We start from the raw sequence: 22,702 nt of genomic DNA, 5'->3' as shown, positions 1-22,702 counted from the left end.
TGAGGGGCATCTAGGCTGCTTCAGGTTTCTGGCTATTACAAATAGTGCTGTTATGAACATCGTTGCACAGATGTTCTTGTTGCATGAATGTCCTTCTTTTGGATATATGCCTAGGAGTGGAATTGCTGGATCTTGTGGTAGACTGATTCCTATTTTCTTGAGAAGTCGCCACACTGATTTCTAAAGTGGCTGTACAAGTTGGCACTCCCACCAGCAGTGGAAGAGTGTTCCCCTTTCTCCACATCCTCTCCAGCATACACTGTCATTGGTGTTTTTTACTTTAGCCAGGAGTAAAATGGTATCTGACAGGAGTAAGATGGTATCTGACAGGAGTAAGATGGTATCTCAGAGTTGTTTTGATTTGCATTTTCCTGAGGATTTTGAATACTTTCTTAAGGGTCTTTCAGCCATTTTAGATTCGTCTATTGAGAACTGTCTATTTAGTTCTGTACCCCACTTTTTAATTGGATTGTTTGTTGTTTTGGAGACTAACTTCTTGACTTCTTGGTATATTTTGGAGATCAGTCCTCTGTCAGATATGGGCTTGGTGAATATCTTTTCCCAGTCTTTGGGCTGCCGTATTGTCTTGCTGACTGTGTCCTTTTCCTTACAGAAGCTTCTCAGTTTCAGGAGGTCCCATTTATCAATTGTTGATCTCAGTGTCCGTGCTACTGGTGTAATGTTTAGGAATCAGTCTCCTGTACCAATTAATTCAAGGGTGTTTCCCACTTTGTCTTCTAATAGGTTCTGTGTGGCTGGATTTATGTTGAGGTCTCTGATCCATTTTGACTGAAGTTTTGTGCATGGCAACCGACTTGAGTCTATCTGCAGTCTTCTACATGCCTGCATCCAGTTATGCCAGCACTATTTGTTAAAGATGTTCTCTTTATTCCATCTTATGAATTTAGATTATTTGTCAAGAATAAGGTGTTTATAGGTGTGTGGGTTAATATCAGGTTGTCAACTCTATTCCAATGTCTACTTTTGTGCCAATACCAAGATGTTTTCAGGACTATAGCTCTGTAATAGAGCTTGAAGTCAGGGATGGTGATGCCCCCAGAAGTTCCTTTATTGTACAGGGTTGTTTTGGCTATCCTGGGTCTTTTGTTTCTCCACATAAAGTTGAGAATTGTTCTTTCAAGGTCTGTGAAGAATTGTGTTGGGATTTTGATGGGGATTGCATTGAATCTGTAGATTGCTTTTGGCAAGATTGCCATTTTCACTATGTTGATCCTACCTATCCAAGAGCATGGGAGATCTTTCCATTTTCTGGTATCTTCTTTAATTTCTTTCTTTAGAGACTCATAATTCTTACAGTACAGGTCTTGCACTTTTTTGGTTAGTGTTACCTCAAGGTATTTTGTGTTGTTTTTGGCAATTGTAAATTGTGATGTTTCTCTGATTTCTTTTCCACCAATGTGTCATCGGTATACACTAGGGCTATAGATTTTTTTGAGTTAATCTTGTATCCTGCCACTTTGCTGAAGATGTTTATCAGCTGTAGGAGTTCACTGGTAAAGTTTTTTGGGTCACTCATGTAGACTATTATATCATCTGCAAATAGTGAAATTTTGACTTTTCCCTTTCTGATTTATATTCCCTTGGTCTACTTTTGTTGTCTTATTGCTCTAGCTAGAACTTCAAGGACAATATTGAAGAGGTATGGAGAGAGTGGACAGCCTTATCTTGTTCCCAATTTTAGAGAAATTGCATTGAGTTTCTCCCCATTTAATTTGATGTTGGCTATTGGCTTGCTCTATATTGCTTTTATTATTTTAAGTTCTGTTCCTTTTATCTCTGATCTCTCCAAGACCTTTATCATGAAGGGGTGTTGGATTTTGTCAAAGGCTTTTTCAGCATTTAGTGAGATGATCATGTGTTTTTTTTCCTCAGTCTGTTTATATGGTGGATTACATTGATGGATTTTCATATGTTGAACCATCCTTGCAACTGTAGGATGAAGTCTAGTTGATCATGGTGGATGGTTTCCCTGATATGTCATTGGATTCGATTTTCCAGTATTTTATTGAGTATTTTTGTGTCAATGTTCATGAGAGATGATGGTCTGAAGTTCTCTTTCTTAGTTGTGTCTTTGTGTGACTTGGGTATCACGGTTATTGAAGCCTCGTAAGAAGAGTTTGGCAATGACCCTTCTGCTTCTATTGTGTAGAATACTTTGAGGAGAATTGGTTTTAGCTGTTCCTTGAATTTCTGGTAGAATTCTGCACTGAAGCCATTTGGTCCTGGGCTTTTTTTTTTTTTTTTTTTTTTTTTTTTTTTTGGTTGGGAGAATTTTCATGGTGGCTTCTATTTCATTAGCGTGTATAGGTCTATTTAAGTTGCTTATCTGTTCTTGATTTAATTTTGGTAAGTGAAATCTATCCAGAAAATTGTCCATTTCCTTTAGATTTTCGAATTTTGTGGAGTACAGGTTTTCAAAGTATGACCTGATGATTCTCTGGATTTCCTTTTTGTCTGTTGTTATGTCCCCCATTTTTTTTCCTGATATTGTTAATTTGAGTGTTCATTCTCTGCCATTTGGTAAGTTTGGATAATGGTTTGTCTATCTTGCTGATCTTCTCAAAGAAACAACTCTTTGTTTCATTGATTCTTTGTATTGTTCCCCTAGTTTCCACTTTATTGATATCAGCCCTCAATTTGATTATTTCCTGGCATCTTCTCCTCCAGGGTTTATTGGCTTCTTTTTGTTCTAGAGCTTTCAGTTGTGCTTTTAATTCTCTAGTGTGATTATTCTCCTTTTTCTTCATGTGGGCAGTTAGCGCTATGAACTTTCCTCTTAGCACTGCTTTCAAAGTGTCCCATAAGTTTGGGTATGTTGTGTCCATATTCTCATTGAATTCTAGGAAATCTTTAATTTCTTTTTTATTTCTTCCTCAACCCAGGAATTGTGCAATTTGGCGTTACTTAATTTCCATGAGTTTGTAGGTTTTCTGCATTTTGTGTTGTTGTTGAATTCTAACTTTAAAGCATGTTGGTCTGATAAGATACAGGGGGTTATTACAGTTTTTTGTACCTGTTGATGTATGCTATGTTGCCAAGTGTGTGGTCAATTTTAGAGAAAGTTCTATGTGGTTTCTGCCACTCTTACAATGTTCCCTGAGTCCTATCTGTGTGAGTGCTTTATGGACATAGCCATTGGGATTGTACTCCACAACCCTGCATTGATTTGTTGTGGTTTTTTGTAATGCTCTCCATCTGTTGCAAGGAGAAGTTATCTTGATGTTTGGTGAGGACTACATTTATCTATGGGCACAAGACTAATATTTAGAATATAGTAAGGGATTATGTTGGTTTAGTATAGTAGTGCCTGTAGGTTCTCATCCAAGATCCACAACTTTACTAGCCTGGGTAATTTGATTTCCAGAACCAGGAATGTTCTCCCTGTTGTTGAACAGGTCTTCAGTCCAATTAGAGAGCTCTTGGTTGCTAGTAAGTTATAATTTCCACTACTGAGCTCTTAAGAATATCATCCATTTTCTCATTGGTGTTATTCATACGTATCATATCTGGGTAGGGCTATTGTTTGCTCCAGCCCCTCCTTTGGAAGCTTACATGGTGTCTTCTGGTACAATGAAAGCGAGTTCCCACAGAAGAGACTTTCAAATTAGTTTCAGCTCAGGACAGTCTGAACCATGTATGTAAAATGCATGATCTCTTCAGAAGCAAGGACATTATACCATTTTTGGATCCACCCAAGAGCAATGTCAATACCTTGCAACGTTTTGGAAGTTTCTTGAACAACCCTGGCCAACAAATCAAAAGACTTTTCCTCATTCCTGGCACTGGGGTTTTTTGTCAAATGGTCTTTGCCTCTTTGGGGGAGTATTGCCAGCCCAGATAGAAAGTTTTCATCTAAAATTTATATGTATATTTATACACAGGTTTATATGTAATATAGAGATTCTAGGTAGGATAAATTCAATGCTATCATTCCTTGTGTTTTTTCAGATATCCTTACTGTTATGTTACTGTTCTCTCACCTTTTTATATATTTATCTCATTTGCCCTCATTAACTAGAGTCCCTCATCATTTTTTCTTTTTCCTCCATCAGGTCACTTATACTCTGCTAGTAATCTCTCTTATGTTCCTCACTCAAACACCACCATGGCAATGACCCCTTCTTTGTTTTACTTTCCTGGTTTCTTCACTTAGCCCAAGATTAGTACTTACATCTGAAGAGTTGGAGCCTTAAATAAAAGAAAACATGAGACATTTATATTTCATTGTATGAATTACCACATGCACACACACACACACACACACACACACACACACACACACACACACATATATATTCTGGTTCCATCCATTTATTTGCAAAATTCATGGTTTTATTTTCCTTTGGAGATGAATAGCATTCCATAATGTTTATGTATCATGTTTTCATTATTCATTTATCAGCTAAAGGACATTTAGTTTTTTTTCCATTTCCTAATATCTCTGGAATAAAGAGTAGTGTGCCTGAGACATATTTCAGCTTTTAGAGAATTCAACACAGTGATTCCCAGTTTCTCATCCCGCATAAGTGAATTACTGTTACTTTACCCCAAGAACCCTTCCAGTACTTGTTTGTTTTATTAACAATTGCTATTATAACTTGAGTAAGATGAGATCTCAGAGTTGAAAGAATTATGTTGGTCTTATGTTGTGGGTCAACCCTTTGCTGTGCTCCCCAAATTGTATGTCACCCTTGACATAGCAGGAAGTTCATGCTGTTTTATAATGCTTCTAAGCAGTTGTGTAAATAATCCTTAAATGTTCACTGAAATTGTAAATATTAACTTTCTACCATTCATTCTAGTTGTTAATTTGGTTCAGAGACAAAGTGAAAATATTTCACAAAAGAGTTAATTTGCTATTCATAAAACAAATCATCATGATGACTTCCTTGAATGAATGATATATACTTAAAATAATCAGGGTTCATTAAAGGCATTCTACTAGCCTTATCCAAATATGGACCAATATGTTACTAGCCTCTCCCTTCCTCTGTAATACACTCACCATAATGGAACAGAGATAGTCAAAGGAAAGTTTATAAGCTTTAAAGGTCCTTTCTATTCCAACCGTAAATTCTCTATTTTACTTTCAGTTTATAAGAGTTAACATTTTTATATTGCAATTCTAAGTTTTATCTGTTGCTCAGTCTTTGTTTAATCATGACATGGATTTTGACTTGTCACATTCTTCATTTTACACACTGTGTTTATAAATTTCATTCATGAAATTGGACATTTTACTAAAGAGGGGAAATAAGAAATACTAATGTAACTTAGTTATTTTGTAAACAATGGGTTGTTACTCTATTAATAAAGATGCTGCTCAAAAGGTTCTTTTAATATACAATTATTCAAATTGAGAATGAAAGATAATATAATATTCACTAAATATACACTGAAGTTCAATATTAAAATCATCAATTATGCCAATTTGTAGTAATTTTTTAAAGACATATTAAAGTCTATTGTTACTGTGAGTGCCACAGTGCTGTGCAGACAAATATATGCATTAAATGGTCCCACATACTGGCATAGCTACATTTACTAGGTTCACATAGCTACAATCAATAGTAATTGCCCTGCAAGCTACAGGAACATTCTTATAAACAGAATACACACTTGTACAAATAATCTTCAGAACCATTTTCATCTTATAGAATGAAAAATTTCTATTCACTAAACTACCAATTTTCTCTTCCATTCCCTTGGCAAGCACCATTCTAGTTTCTGTATTTTTGGATTTGATTATTCCATAAATTTCATATAAGTTGAATCATTCAGTATTTATATTTTTTATGTACTGTAACATCCACAAAGATCGTCTATGTTGGAACATGAGTCTGAATCTCATTCCGTTTTGTTCATGTGTACATCTTTCTTTTCACTCTGGTGCTTTTATTGAAAAAAAATTCATGCAATATATTCTTATTATGTTTGTCCCCTCCTCCAACTTCTCCCAGATCATCCTGACCTCCTCACTCACCACCCCTACTTTCTTTCTTTCTTTCTTTCTTTCTTTCTTTCTTTCTTTCTTTCTTTCTTTCTTTCTTTCTGTCTTTAGAGAACAAACAGGAAAGCAAAATCAAGAACAAACAGAACAAAGAAATAACACAAGAAACTCAAACATACACAAACACACAAATAAACCCAAAACTAAACTCAAGAAAACCCTTGCAGAATCAGAGTATTCAAGCAACAGTACAGTAAGACAAAAAAAGAAGAAAAAGTTCACACAAAATTATGAGACAAAATGTCTACAAAAATATCACAATGTTGAGCATCTACTGCTGAGAATGAGCCTACCCTTCAATGTGTTTAATATACCCAATGAGACATCATTTGAGAAAACTATTTTTTCATGTGCAAAAGGATAGAAATCACAGTTGGTTTCTTGATTAGGACTAAATTTCATGACCCATGTCTAAGACCCTCTCTGAGGTGATCCCATTCAGTTTGAACCCATGCAGGCCCTAAGTATGCTGCCAGGCTCTATGAGTTCTTATGAACATTAGTCTTGTTGTGTCTAGAAGATACTGTTTTCTTGCTATCCATCCACCATTCCCAGATATTACAATCTAGTCACCTCCACTTACACATAGCTCTCTGAAAGAGGGCTGTAATTAAGATATCACATTTAGGACTGACTTTTCCAATTTTTTCACTCTCTGTATACTGTTCAGTTGCATGCTTCCTTATTTTAGTTCATTATTTAATTTGCTTTTTATTTAATATCACTACTGCAGTTTCCCCTCCTTCCTCTCTTCACAATTCCTCCCTTACCTACCCTCATCATCCTCCATAAATCCACTTTGCTTCTATTCAGAAAGGGGTAGGCCTCCCATGGGTATCAAAAAAGCCTGGTCTATCAAGTTGTAGTAAAATTAAGCACCTCCCATTATATTAAGTCTGAGCAAGTCTGTATTAGGAATATATTCCTAAGAGCCAATCAAAGCATTAGGAACAGCCCTTTCTCTCACTGTTAGAAATCCCACGAGAAGGACAAGTTACATAATAGTAACCTATTGCAGGGGACCTAGGTCAATCCCATTGCAGGCTTCCTGGTTGATTTTTGAGACTCAGTTAGTACTTTTAGTCCAGGTTAGTTGATCCTGTGGGTTTACTTATGGTGTTCTTTACCTCTGTGGCTACTATAATCCATCATTCCTCTCTCAGCATGATTCCTGAATGTAATGTTTGGCTGTGGGTCTCTGTCCATCAGTTACTGGATGAAAGCTCTCTAATGACAATTGGTGTAGTCACTTTTCTGATCACAGGGGATAGCCAGTTCAGGCTACATATTCACTATTGCTAGGAGTCTTAGGTTGGGTCATCCTTGCAGATTCCTAGGAGTTTCCCTTGCACTAGGTTTCTGCATGACATTGAAAGCCCCCTTTTCCAGTTGGCCCTTAAAGTAATCTACCCCAACTCCACCTGATCCCTCATTTTCAATCCCCACCTGCTTGCAGTATACCCACAAAATCTCTTCCATTTACCCTTCCCAGGGAGATCCATGCATTCCTGCTTGTGACCTCCTTGTTACATAGCCTGTCTGGGTTTGTGGGTTGTAGCATGGTTATATTTTACTTTACAGCTCACTAGTGAGTGAGCACATACTGTGCTTGTCATTGTGGGTCTGGGTTACTATACTCAGTAAGATTTTATATAGTCCCACCCATTTACCTTCAAATTACCTGATGTCATTATTTTTACAGTTGAGTAATACACCATTGTTCAAATGAGTTGAGGGGCACATAGGTTGTTTCCAGGTTCTGGCTGTTATAAACAAAGCTGTTATGAACATAACTGAGCAAGTGTCCTTGTGATACAATTGAGCATCCTTTGGGTATTTGGCCAAGACTGGTATAGCTGGGTCTTGAGGTAAATTGATTCCCAGTTTTCTGAAAAACTGCCACATTGATTCCCAAAGTGGCTGTACAAGTTTGCACTGCCACCAGCAACAGAGGAGTGTTCCCCTTGTTCCATATCATCTTCAGAATAAGCTATCATTTGTGTTTTTGATCTTAGACATTCTCAGCTGTTTGTTTGTATAGGAATTCCTTATTCTGAAAGAGCAAGCTTCTCTGATGATGGCTGTGTGAGATGCTGATTTGTGGGTATAGCAAAATGTAGTTAGGTGTCATTTTATTGCTACATTCCTTTAGCAAAATAATAGTATTTAATTTTCTAATGTCCCTTGCCTATCATAGCTTATTCTCAGTCAAATGAGCAATGTATACCAATGTTCTCCATTGTGTGAAGTGGGCCTTAAATTCAATGAGGGAGTTGTTGGTTATTCCCCCAGCTTTTCTGCCAATATTACACCAGTATATTTTTGCAGACAGGTCACCATTGTAGAGAGATGGGTTTGTAGCAGAGTTGTTGTTTACCTTTCTCCTCTGGCAGCATATAGAGTACTTTCCAGTACCATGAACACTAGTTACTACTGGCTAAGTTTCTAATCAGGCAACAGCTTAACTTGTCTACATTTCCTGACAAATCCAAGTATTGTCTTTAGCAATAAGACCTCACCATCAGGTTGTTGAGAACAACAAATTGGCCTGGCAATTAGCCTTAGATGTCTTGTGGTTTCCATGTGGCCCCTTTGGCTAGTAACTCAATGAGGTATAACCCATTACTGACACTTAAACTTTGACTTGGTGGTCAAGATTTCTAGATAAGGCATTGTCTCACACATTATTTGGTGAATCTGTTTAGATTCATTTCATATGTGTATAAATTTTAGAAAGCTTCTACAGTAGTGGGTTTCCATATGACCACTCAAATGGTCTTTAGTGAGATATTCCTCTCAATATCACCTTCCTCACCCCTCTTTTCCATTCTCCTCTCCATTTAATCTTTTCAATTCAGCATCCTCACCATGCCTCTCCAAAACTATATATTCCATTTACCCTTCTTTATGAGATCCTTCATACTCCCTATTATCTTACTCAATACCTAACCTCTTATATAGCTGTTGTTATAGCTGCTAAGTTGCTAATATGAAATAAGGCATCTCTTCATTTTTTAATGTACACGCTTCGTGATATGAAGTAGCCTCTTAGAACTTTCTTCATTGTGTCCCACAGGTTTGGGTATGTTGTATTTGCATTTCATTCTAAAGAGTTTTAGTTTCCTTCTAAATTTTTATTGCTACTCTTTTCATTCAGTAGTGAGTCAGTGTTAAATCAGTTTCTATGAGTTTGTAAACCTGGTGTTTCTATTGTTAATAATTAGCAATAATCCATGATGACCAGGTATCATGCAGGGTGTTATTGCATTTTCTTACATCTGTTGAGACTCACCTTGTGTCAATGTATGTGACCAAATTTGGAGAAATTTAATGAGTTTCTATGATGAAAATATATTCTTTTTACATTCTTTTTTTCTGACATGTTCAGTAAATATCTGCTAGATTCATTTGATTCATGATGTTATTTAACTCCATCATGTCGCTGTTTATTTTTTGTTGGAATGACTTGTCTATAGGTAAGAGTGGGTTATTGTAGTTGCCCATTATGACACTGTGAAGAACATGTAATTTCAGACATGGAACTGTTTCTTCTATGAATTTGGTGGCCTTATATTTCATGCAAAAATGTTTAGAATTACAATATCCTCTTTGTGGACTTTTCATTTGATGATTACATATTCACTATCTCTTCTGATTAGTTTTTATTTGAAATCTATTTTTTTGGTTTTTTTTGAGATAGGGTTTCTCTGTGGCTTTGGAGGCTATCCTGGAACTTGCTCTTGTAGACCAGGCTGGTCTTGAACTCACAGAGCTCCACCTACCTCTGCCTCCCGAGTGCTGGGATTAAAGGCGTGCACCACCAACACCCAGTAAAATCTATTTTTAAGATATTAAAATGTCTACAATGTTTTTCTTCCTGATTCCACTTTCTTGGAATGCTTTTTACCCCATCCTTTTACCTTGAGGTGATTCCTATTATTTATGGTGAAATGTGTTTCTTGGATGCAGTAGAAATATGAACATAATTTCTAATATAATTTGTTAGTCTGTATTTTTACTGGGAGTTAAGATCATTAATTGAGTTATTAATAAGCAGTGTTTAGTCATTCCTGTCATTTTGTTGATATAGTGTGGGTTGTCACTCTTTTTATTTAATTTTCTGGGGTTATTTATTTCTTGTGTCTTCTTGGGTACCATTAACTTCTTCAGAATGAAGTTTTCCTTCTCATCTCTTCTGTAGACCTTGATTTGTATATAGAGACTGCTTAAATTTGGTTTCAGCATGGAATTCTTTATATTATTCATCATTTGTGATTGATGTTTTTTCTGGATAAGGTAGTCTGGGCTAAAATCAAGTATCTTAGAGTTTGCACAACATCTTACCAGGTCCTCCTGTTTTTCAGTCTTTCTTGAGAAGTCATATGTCATTCTAATGATCATGCCATTGCATTTTACTTGGTTTCATTCCCTTTGAAGCTTTTACTATCCCATTTTCTTCTGTAAGGTTAGGGTTTTGATTATTCTGTGTCATGGAGAATTTCTTTTCTTGTCCAGTCCTGTTGATTTAGTTTTCATGTATGGTTATTGTACCTTGATAGACAGTGTTTTTTCTTTATGTTTGGTAATTTTTTCTGGTATTTTGTAAAAATTATATTCCATGCCTTTGAGCTGAGTTTATTTTCCTTTTTCTATTACTATCATTCACAGACTTGGTCTTTCAGTTGTGTCCCAGGTTTCTTGGGTGTTTTTGCCTGAATCTTTTTGGATTTTGCATTTCATTAAAGTGAAATATCTATTTGTTCTACCTTATCTTCAGTGTATAAGATTCATTCTTTCATGTCTTATATTCTGTTGGTGAGGCTGATACTTTTGTTTGACTTCTATTTTTTCATTTCCATTTTTTCAATTTGTGCTTTCTTTATAGTGATTCTCTTTCTTTTTTAAAAACTAGTTTTATGTCTTGAAATGTTTTTATTATTTAATTTAGTTGTTCTTTGTGTTCTATGGTCTTTTGTAGCTTATTCCACTGGCCTATTAAGTTTAAGCAGTACTGTCTGTGCAACTACTGGAGTGAGACTCTGCATTGGAGCTTGGTGAGGTCAACAGTAGGGACACAATTGAAGGCCATTACTCCTTTTTTGACCAAATCTATCAGTAGCAAATAGTTCAGCAACCTTCAACTTTTTGAAGACAGGGTTTCTATGTGTAGCTTTTGGATCCTGTCCTGGAATTGCTCTATATACCAGGCTGGCCTCACACTCACAGAGAGTCATCTGTGTCTGCCTCCTGAGTGCTGGGATTAAAGATGTGTGCCACTACTACCAGGTGCAACCTTCAACTTTTAATGAGAAATTTATTTTAAAAAAGCAACAGCTAGGCATGTGCTTTCAATTCCAGCTTTTGGGAGAATCAGAAATTCAAGTAGAACATGGCTATAAAGTAACAGCCTGATCTTAAAACAACATCAACATCAAAAGGGACACACAAACATATGAACAAATTAGAGTGACCAAAACCCAAAGAAGAAATGTGTTGCTACGAAGCTTAAAGTTTGACTTAATCATTTGGACACTAAGATAAAAGGCAATACATGTAACATTCTGGAATAAGGGTTAATAAGAATGCAAGAGTCAGAAGATGTGAAAGAGAGCTGTGAAATCTGTATTATGACAAAATATCACTATTGCTTAAATGGACTCTAAATAACATGGATTATCTACACAAAATTTGCGCAAGAACTCACAGCAGTTGTGACAAAATAGACAAAAATCTACACAAGGGCAATCCATTTAAATCCTAGCATGAAGAGGAGAATTGTGTATATCATCCCACCCTTAGCCATAGACTTGCTGGGAACTGGTACCTGCTGCAAGAGAGTCAATTTTTTTCTCTTTTTATTATTATTAATTCAAGTTAGGGAACAGGCTTGTTTCACATGTAATTCCCCTCTCCCTCTCCCTCTCCCTCTCCCTTTCCCTCTCCCTCCCCTTACCCCCATTCCTTCTCCCCCACCTCCAACCTACCCCACACCCCATCCACCCACCACTCCCCAGGTAGGGTAGGGCCCACAACCAGGGCTCCACCAAGTCCACCAAATCTTCCTGTGCTGGGCCTGGGTCCCTCCCCATGTGTTCAGAGACAGAGTGCATCCCTTCAAGTGGGATGGGCTCTCGAAGTCCCCCACATACACCAGGGCAAAAAGCCAGTCCACCTCCAGAGGCTCCCAGGAGTGCAGGGGCCTCCCCGATGGCATCCATGATCAGGGGGCTGGATTAGTCCCATACTGGCCTCCCAAAGAGCGTCTGGGGTCGATATGCTTTCCCTTTTTCAGGCCAACTGTTTATGTGGGTTTCTCCAACCTGGTACAGACCCCTTCGTTCTTCATTCCTCCCTCTCTTCAACTAGGTTCCAGAATTCAGCTTAGTGTATTTCTGTGTATGTCTGTCTCTGCTTCCATCAGCCACTGGATGAGGACTCTAGGATAGCATAGAGAGTAGTCATCACTCTCATTCTAGGGGAGGGGCTTCTAGGCCATCCTCTCCTCCACTGCCCGGACTGTCAGATCGTGTCATCCTTATAGGTCTCTGGAGATCTTTCTAAGTTCCAGATCTCTTCTTGGACCTATAGTGGCTCCCTCTGATATGGTATCTCTCATCCTGCTCTCTCTCCTCTATTCTTCCCCCAACTCAATATATCTGCTCCTCCATTTCTTCTCCTCTCCTCTTCTTGTGCTTCTTATTGTGGCAGCACCCACTCCCCTACCCTCATGCTCTCAATTAGCTCGGGAGTTTATGCCACTTCCCATTCCTGGGGTCCATTTATCCCTTAGAGTCATTCATGATTTCTAGTTTCTTTGGGGAAGAGGATTATAGGCTGGTAAACCTTTGCTCTATGTCTAAAAATCATATATGAGTGAGTACATACCATGTTTGTCTTTTTGTGATTGGGTTACCTCACTCAGGATGGTTTCTTCTAGTTCCATCCATTTGCCTGCGAATTTCAAGATTCCATTGCATTTTTCTGCTGAGTAGTACTCCATTGTATAAATGTACCACATTTTCTCTTTCCATTCTTCAGTTGAGGGGCATCTAGGTTGCTTCCAGGTTCTGGCTATTACAAACAATGCTGCTATGAACATGGTTGAACATATGTCCTTGTTGTATGGACATGCAGTATTTGGGTATATACCCAAGAGAGGAATGGCTGGATCTTGAGGTAGATTGATTCCCATTTTTCTGAGCAACCGCCATACTGATTTCCAAAGTGGTCTTACAAGTTCACACTCCCACCAGCAATGGAGGAGTGTTCCTTCTTCTCTGCAACCTCTCCAGCATAGGTTGTCATTGGTATTTTTGATTTTAGCCATTCTGACAGGTGTGAGGTGGTATCTCAGAGTTGTTTTGAGTTGCATTTCTCTGATGGCCAATGTCTTTCAGCCATTTCAGATTCCTCTGTTTAGTTCTGCACCCCACTTTTTAATTTCATTGTATGGTGGCTAGCTTCTTGAGCTCCTTGTATATTTTGGAAATGAGTCCTCTGTCAGATGTGGGGCTGGTGAAGATCTTTTCTTTTTCCCATTCTGTGGGTGGTCGTTTTGTCTTACTGACTGTGTCCTTTGCCTTACAGAAGCTTCTCAGTTTCAGGAGGTCCCATTTATTGATTGCAGACCTCAGTGTCTGTGCTTCTGGTGTGATGTTCAGGAATCGTTCTCCAATTTGTTCAAGGGTTGTTCCCACTTTCTCTTCTAGAAGATTCAGTGTGGCTGTATTTATGCTGAGATCTTTGATCCATTTGCACTTAAGTTTCGTGCATGGTGACAGGTATGGATCAATCTGCAATTTTCTGCATGTCCGAATCCAATTGTGCCAGCACCATTTGTTGAAGATGCTATCTTTTTTCCATTGTATGGATTTAGCACCTTTGTCAAAAATAAGGTGTTCGTAGGTGAGTGGATTAATATCTGGGTCTTCAATGTGATTCCATTGGTCTATCTGTCTATTCTTGTGCCAATACCAAGCTGTTTTCAGAACTATGGCTCTATAGTAGAGCTTGAAGTCAGGGATGGTGATGCCTCCAGAAGATCTTTTATTGTAAAGAGTTGTTTTGGCTATCCTGGTTTTTTTATTTTTCCATATAAAGTTGAGTATTGTTCTTTCAATGTCTGTGAAAAACTGTGTTGGGATTTTGATGGGGATTGCATTGAATCTGTAGATTGCTTTTGGTAGGATTGCCATTTTTACTATGTTAATTCTGCCTATCCAAGAGCATGGGAGATCTTTCCACTTTCTGGTATCTTCTTTAATTTCTTTCTTTAAAGTCTCAAAGTTCTTATTGTACAGGTCTTTCACTTTTTTGGTTAGTGTTACCCCAAGATATTTTATGTTGCTTGTGGATATTGTGAAAGGTGATGTTTCCATGATTTCTTTCTCATTGAGTTTATCATCTGTATACAGTAGGGCTACAGATTTTTTTGAGTTAATTTTGTATCCTGCTACCTTGCTGAAGGTGTTTATCAGCTGTATGAGTTTCCTGGTAGAGTTTTTCGGGTCACTTATGTAGACTATCATGTCATCTGCAAATAGTGAAAGTTTAACTTCGTCCTTTCCAATTTGTATCCCTTTGATCTCCTGTTCTTGTCTTATTGCTCTAGCTAGAACTTCAAGTACAATATTGAAGAGGTATGGAGAGAGTGGACATCCTTGTCTTGTTCCTGATTTTAGAGGAAAAGCTTCGAGTTTCTCTCCATTTAGTTTGATGTTGGCTATTGGTTTGGTGTATATCGCGTTTATCATGTTTAGATATGTTCCTGTTATTCCTGTTCTCTCCAAGATCTTTATCATGAAGGGATGTTGGATTTTGTCAAAGGCTTTTTCAGCATCTAGTGAGATGATCATGTGGTTTTTCTTTTTCAGTTTGTTTATATGGTGGATTACATTAATGGTTTTTCGTATGTTGAACCATCCTTGCATTCCTGGGATGAAGCCTACTTGATCGTGGTGGATGATTTTTCTGATATGTTCTTGGATTCGATTCGCCAATATTTTATTGAGTATTTTAGTGTCAATGTTCATGAGGGATATAGGTCTGTAGTTCTCTTTCTTAGTCTTATCATTGTGTGGCTTGGGTATCAAAGTGATTGTAGCCTTGTAGAAAGAGTTTGGCAATATCCCATCTGCTTCTATTGTACGGAACAGTTTGAGGAGTACTGGAATTAGCTCTTCTTTGAATTTCTTGTAGAATTCTGCAGTGAAGCCATCTGGCCCTGGGCTTTTTTTGGTTGGGAGGCTTTTGATTACTGCTTCTATCTCATTAGGGGTTATAGGTCGATTTAAACTGTTTATCTGATCTTGATTTAATTTTGGTAAGTGATATTTATCCAGAAAGCTGTCCATTTCCTTTAGATTTTCCAATTTTGTGGAATACAGGTTTTCAAAGTATGACCTAAAGATTCTCTGGATTTCCTCAGTGTCCGTTGTTATATCCCCCTTTTCATTTCTGATTTTGTTAATTAGCATGCTCTCTCTCTGCCTTTTGGTTAGTTTGGCTAGAGGTTTGTCTATCTTGTTGATCTTCTCAAAGAACCAACTCTTTGTTTCATTGATTCTTTGTACTGTTTTCCTAGTTTCTACTTTGTTGATTTCGGCTCTCAGGTTGATTATTTCTTGGCGTCTACTCCTCCTTGGTGTGTTAGCTTCTTTTTGCTCTGAAGCTTTCAGTTGTTCTGTCAATTCTCTAATGTGACTTTCCTCCAGTTTCTTCATGTGAGCACTTAGTGCTATGAACTTCCCTCTTAGCACTACTTTCAGGGTGTCCCATAAGTTCGGGTATGTTGTGTTCACATTCTCATTAAATTCTAGGAAGTCTTTAATTTCTTTTTTTATTTCTTCCTCAACCCAGGAATGGTGCAATTGGGAGTTATTCATTTTCCATGCAAATGTAGGTTTTCTGCAATTTATATTGCTGTTGAATTCCAGCTTTAATGCATGGTGGTCTGATAAGATACAGGGGGTTATTTCAATACTTTTGTAACTGTGGAGGTTTTCTTTGCTGCCAACTATGTGGTCAATTTTTGAGAAGGTTCCATGTGGCGCTGAGAAGAAGGTATATTCTTTTGTGTTTGGATGGAATGTTCTATAGATATCTGTTAAACCCAGTTGGGTCATAACTTCTTTCAGATCCTTTGTTTCTTTGTTAAGTTTCTGTCTAGTGGTTCTGTCCAATGGTGTAAGGGGGGTGTTGAAGTCTCCTACTATAAGTGTGTGTGGTTTTATGTGTGGTTTGAGCTTTAGTAATGTTTCTTTCACAAATGTGGGTGCCTTCGTATTTGGAGCATAGATGTTCAGGATTGAGATTTCATCTTGATGGACTTTTCCTGTGATAAGTAAGAAATGCCCTTCTTCATCTCTTTTGATTGATTTTAGTTTAAAGTCAATTTGTTAGATATTAGGATTGCTACACCGGCTTGTTTCTTGAGGCCATTTGATTGGAAAATCTTTTCCCATCCTTTTACTCTGAGGTATCGCCTGTCTTTGAAGTTGAGGTGTGTTTCTTGTAAACAGCAGAAGGATGGATTCTGTCTTCGTATCCATTCTGTTAGCCTATATCTTTTTATGGGTAAATTAAGACCATTGACATTTAGGGATATTAATGTCCATTGTTCATTGGTTCTTGTTTGTTTTGGATTTATTGTTGGTGGTGTCATTGTGTGTGGATTTTGCCCTCCTGCTACTTTTTGTGTTTGGCAAAATTAGATTATCTATTGCCTGTGTTCTTGTGCATGTAGTTATGTTCGTTGGGTTGGAGTTTTCCTTCCAGAACCTTCTGTAGTGCTGGATTTGCGGATATGTATTGTTTAAATCTGTTTTTTGTCATGGGATATCTTGTTTTCTCCATCTATAATGGTTGAAAGTTTTGCTGGGTACAGTAGTCTGGGTTGACATCCATGCTCCCTTAGTGCTTGTAGGGTATCTATCCAAGACCTTCTGGCTTTCAGAGTTTCCATTGAGAAGTCAGGTGTGATTCTAATTGGTTTGCCTTTATATGTTACTTGGCCTTTTTCCTTTGCAGCTCTTAATATTTTCTCTTTATTCTGTAGATTTGGAGTTTTGATTATTATGTGTCGGGGGGACTTCTTTTTGTGGTCCAGTCTGTTTGGTGTCCTATAAGCTTCTTGTACTTTCATAGGCATATCTTTCTGTAGGTTGGGGAAGTTTTCTTCTATGATTTTGTTGAATATGTTTTCTGTACCTTTGAGCAGTGTTTCTTCACCTTCTTCTACACCTATTATTCTTAGGTTTGGTCTTTTCACGGTGTCCCATATTTCCTGGATATTTTGTGTTAGGGATTTGTTGGACTTGAGGTTTTCTTTGGTTGATGAATGTATATCCTCTAGCGAGTCTTCAATAGCTGAGATTCTCTCTTCTGTCTCTTGGATTCTATTAGTTATACTCACGTCTTTAGATCCTGATCGTTTATCCAGTCTTTCCATTTCCAGCATCGCCTCATTCTGTGTTTTCTTTATTGTGTCTAATTCAGCTTTCATGCTTTGAACTGTTTCAAGAGCTTCCTTCACTTGTTTGGTTGTTTTATCTTGGGTTTCTTTAGCTTCTTTAAGAGATTTGTTTATTTCTTGAATTTTTTGTTTTGTCTTTTCCTCTATTTCCTGTAATTTTTTGCTTGCTTTTTCTTCTATTTCTTTAAGGGATTTTCTTGTTTCCTCTTTGAAGGTCTCTATCATCTTGCTGAGATAATTTTTGAGGTCCATCTCATCTTCATGCACTATGTTGGGCTTTTCAGGTCTTGCTGGAGTGGAGTCCCTAGATTCTGGTGGTGTCATATTGGTCTTTCTGTTGTTGAGCGAGTTCTTATTCTGTCTTCTTCCCATATCTTTTTCCAGTGAGTGCAGGAAGGATCTCTCTATCTCCTCTTGTTACTCTGTAGTGTGTGTGGGTCAGGAATTCAATGTGAGCAGCTCTGGATGGTCTTGTCTCTCCTTGTAGTCTGCTCACTCTGCAGGAGTTAGGCCTCCATAGGGATCCTCCAGGCAGATCGGTCGCCGGGAAGGGAAGGAAGTGTGTCCTGTACCCAGATTCAGGGAGCTCCTCCCTGCCTGGGCGTGTCTGTTTCAAGCAGGGACAAGCCTGGAGGGATCTGGGTGGATGGCGCTTAGGACAGAAGTTGGGTAAAAGCAGGGGATTGCTCACCTGGTCTGGTCTGTGATGAGTCAGCAGAAGGGGAAGGAAGAGTGTCCTGTACCCAGATTCAGGGAGCTCCTCCCTGCCTGGGCGTGTCTGTTTCAAGCAGGGACAAGCCTGGAGGGATCTGGGTGGATGGTGCTTAGGACAGAAGTTGGGTAAAAGCAGGGGATCGCTCACCTGGTCTGGTCTGTGATGAGTCGGCGGAAGGGGAAGTAAGAGTGTCCTGTACCCAGATTCAGGGAGCTCCTCCCTGCCTGGGCGTGTCTGTTTCAAGCAGGGACAAGCCTGGAGGGATCTGGGTGGATGGTGCTTAGGACAGAAGTTGGGTAAAAGCAGGGGATCGCTCACCTGTCTGGTCTGTGATGAGTCGGCGGAAGGGGAAGGAAGAGTGTCCTGTACCCAGATTCAGGGAGCTCCTCCCTGCCTGGGCGTGTCTGTTTCAAGCCGGGACAAGCCTGGAGGGATCTGGGTGGATGGCGCTTAGGACAGAAGTTGGGTAAAAGCAGGGGATCGCTCACCTGTCTGGTCTGTGATGAGTCGGCGGAAGGGGAAGCGAGAGTCAATTTTGTCTAAATTATAGGTCCTGGTAATTTGATCATGTTCCAGTGGAAGACTACACATACAAGAATATTTAGGCAGTACAAATTAGTCTTGAACGATTTATTAAAAGGACACAAAGTTGTGTGGATAGAGAAGGAGCCAGATTTGGGAAGAGTTGGAGGGGATATGATCAAAAAAGATTGTATGAAACTTTCAAAGAACTATTATTTTTAAAGAAGACATGTCTTTCTGGTTTTGGGCTACCTCACTCAGGATGTTTTTTTCCTAGTTCTGTCCATTTGCCTGTGAATTTTAGGATGTCATTGTTTCTTACCACTGAGTAGTACTCCATTGTGTAAATATACTGCATTTTCTTTATCCATTCTTCAGCTGAGGGGCACCTAGGTTGTTTTCAAGATCCTGGTATTACAAATAATGTTAGTATGAACATTGTTGAGCAAATGTCCTTATGATGTGAATGTGTCTCTTTTAGGAATATGCCCAACAGTGGTATTGCAGGGTCTTGAGGTAGTGTGATCCCTAATTTTCTGAGAAATCACCATACTGATTTCCACATTGGCTGTACAAGATTGCACTCCCACCAGCAGTGGAAGAGTGTTCACCTTTCTCCACATCTTCTCCAGCATAAGCTTGTGTTTTTGATCTTAGCCGTTCTGATCAGTGTAAGATGGAATTGCAGAGTGGTTTTTATTTGCATTTCCCTGATTACTAAGGATGCTGAACATTTCTTTCAGTGTCTTTCTGCCATTTGAGATTGTTCTGTTGAGAATTCTCTGTTTAGATCTGTACCCCATTTTTAATTGGATGATTTGGTAGTTTGATGACTAGTTTCTTGAGTTCTTTGTATATTTTGGAGATCATCCCTCTGTCAGATGTGGGGTTGATGAAGATCTTTCCCCATTCTGTAGGGAGCCATTTTGTATTGTTGACAATGTTCTTTACTTTCCAGAAGCTTCTCAGTTTCAGGAGGTCTGATTTATTAATTGTTGCTCTCAGTGTCTGTGCTACTGGTGTTTTATTTAGGAAGTGGTCTCCTGTGATTATGCTTTCAAGTGTATTTCCTACTTTCTCTTCTGTGAGGTACAGTGTGGATGGATTTATATTGTCTTTGGTCCATTTGGACTTGAATATAGTATGTACTCACTCATAAGTGGATACCAGACATAAAGCAAAAGATACTCAGACTATAATGAACAACCCCAGAGAAATTAGAACCCTCTTCCAGAAACAGATGGAAGCAAATGCAAAAATCCACAACTAACCATTGGGCCAAGCTCCTGGAGTACAATTGAAGTGAGGGAGGAGTGATAATATGAACAAATGAATCAAGACCATGATGACAAAACCTACAGAATCTGCTGACCTGAGCTAATGAGAGATCACTGACTCAGGTCTGACAAATGGGGGAACCTGAATACTACTGAATTTGACTCCCTTAATATAGGTGACAATGGTGCAACTGGGACAATATATGAGGCCACTGGCTGTGGGTCCAAGATCTAACTCTAATGCACAAACTGAGTTAGTGGAGCCCATTCTATATGCAGAGATATGTTGCTCAGTCAGGACACAGGGATGTGGGGGTGGAGAGGTGCCTTATTCCAGCCTTCAAAGAGATGATGGGACAGACTTATTAGGCTTCCTAGGAGAGGCCTTACCCTCTCCAAAGAGCAAAAAGCAGGTGGGGGAGGGATGGGGGAGCAGGGGGAAAAAGGAGAGGGAAACTAGGATTGAAATGTAAAAAAATAAATTAATAAAAAGCAAAAATACTAAACAAGCAAAAAAAAACATAAAAAGAAGGCATGTAACTACAATTAATGAAAAAAACAGGCCATGAATTTGAAAGGGAACAAGGAAGGGTATGAAGGTGGGTTGTAGGTGAAGAGAGAGGGAGAAATGGAGAATTATATTATAATACCCAAAATAAAATAATAAAGTCTGTTCCTAGGAATTGGAAGTTGACACTTAGGAATAGAGATGGGCTAGGAGGGAGGACTGAGGGGTCTACAGGAAGGAGGAAAGCTGGTTGTTCCACCAGCATTGGGTTAGTACCCTGGGAATGATGGCAGAAAATGAGGAGACACCAGAAGTTCTGTTATGGAGCTGGTGATGAGACCGGGGGATTGGATTTGGAGGACCAGAGGTAAAGGTGAAGATCTGCAGTCAGTATATCTTCTTCTCTGGCTGGAGTGTCCTGTGGGCTCCCAGGGAACTCCTGCCAGAGTTGGGGGCTGGGATAAAGTACTGAATGTGGGAGGAAGGCTAGGAGGTGAAGATCTTTGTGATCCCCTGGAGATGAAGGCAAATGGGGAAGAGAGGCTGCAGCAGGTGGTCTGCTAAAGAGCAGGATGATTCTGGGAGATTAGATTTGGAGGAGTGTGTGGAGAGGAAAAGATCTTCAGTTAGTCTACCTGCCTCCCTGGCTGGAGTGGCCTCTGGGTCCTCATGGAGTACCTACATGTGAAGTTGGGGGCTGGGATAAATCAATGACTGAGGGGACAGAAGTTAGGAAGGAAAGATCTGTGTGATCCACTAAAGATGGAGTCAGGGTGGGAAGGAATTCCTCAGCAGTGGTCTGCTGAGAGGAGACTGAGATTTTAATGAGAAGGTATAAGTGAAGATCCACATTTAGTCTACCTACTTTGCTGGCCATAGTGTTTTGTGGGTTCAAGAGAATGTCTGCTTGAGTTGGGGACTAGGTTAAAGCAATGAGCTGGGGGAATGAAATTTGGAAGGAGTGGGTCTTATTCTTGTGCTTTCTCTTGGCCTCTTTTCTTTTGGTTTGTTTTGTATAGTTCAAACCTGTTAGTTTTGTTTTCATTGGTTTATATTATGTTATATTTATTATATTATGTTATTATTCTTTAGAAGCCTGTTTGCTTTCTAAAAAGATACAGGAAGGTGGGAGATCTGGATGGGAGGGACATGGGGAGGAATTTGGAGGAATAAAGGTAAGAGAAACCATAATCAGGATATATTATTGAAAGAAAAGTCTATTTTCAATAAAAATATATTCTAAAAGCATAAAAGTGTAAAAAAAGGAAAAAAAAAACTCTGAGCATAGCATTATTAAATTCAATCTCAGTGAACCCAAGAAGTTACACAAATATATACTAGAATGTTGCAGATCATATTATATCTACTTTATTTATTTGATCATTTATTTTAAGTAGCATCATGGAATGGGAGCAGATTCTAAGTTCTTACCCTAGCTGAGGAGCTATTGACTATTTGTGGTTTCTAAGGGGATAGTCTCTTTTCTTCAGGAATGAGGACCCTAGTAAATACTGTGTGTCCCAGTAGATGACTCCACATCCTTGAACATATGGTAGTACTTACTGGATTCAGTGGGTTAAAATGAATAAAAGGTAGGCATGAAGTTCAGATGGAGACATGGTAGGGTATCCTTGGAGAAGTTGGATAAAGAAAGGAGGGATGAACATGATTAAGATTTATTGTCTATATGTAGGAAATCTTAAAAGAATAAAAAGAAGGAACTATGTTAAATGACTTCTGAAAATATATCTTTTAGAACTAGTTTTAAAAATAATTGTTTATAGAGTCAATCCTACCTGTAGTCCTCAAAATCTTCTGTAATGCATTTGTACACAGTGATGAAGAATTAAGCCTGGGATAAGCCATGGATTCTTTGACCAGTGCATAGGATTAGATGACAAAGACAAAGGAAGGAGAAATTAAAATTTTGAAAGCTAAGATCCAGCAGAATCAAAAACTTACATGGGAAGTTTAAAGCTAACTAAACTATCTACTCTCCAATTTTATTATTATTTTTCAGCCAGTTGGTATTTTTTTAAATTTGCCTGTATGTGTTTGTATAGGTGTCAGATCTTCTCGAACTGGAATGAAGACAGCTGTGAGCTACCACATAGGAGCTGGGAATAGAAACTGGGTCCTTTGGAAGAGTAGTAAGTACTCTTAATCCCTGAGCCAT

This window comes from Cricetulus griseus, chromosome X (assembly GCF_003668045.3).
Source record: "Cricetulus griseus strain 17A/GY chromosome X, alternate assembly CriGri-PICRH-1.0, whole genome shotgun sequence".
Taxonomy (NCBI): Eukaryota; Metazoa; Chordata; class Mammalia; order Rodentia; family Cricetidae; genus Cricetulus; species Cricetulus griseus.
Note: the sequence above shows the minus strand (reverse complement) of the source record.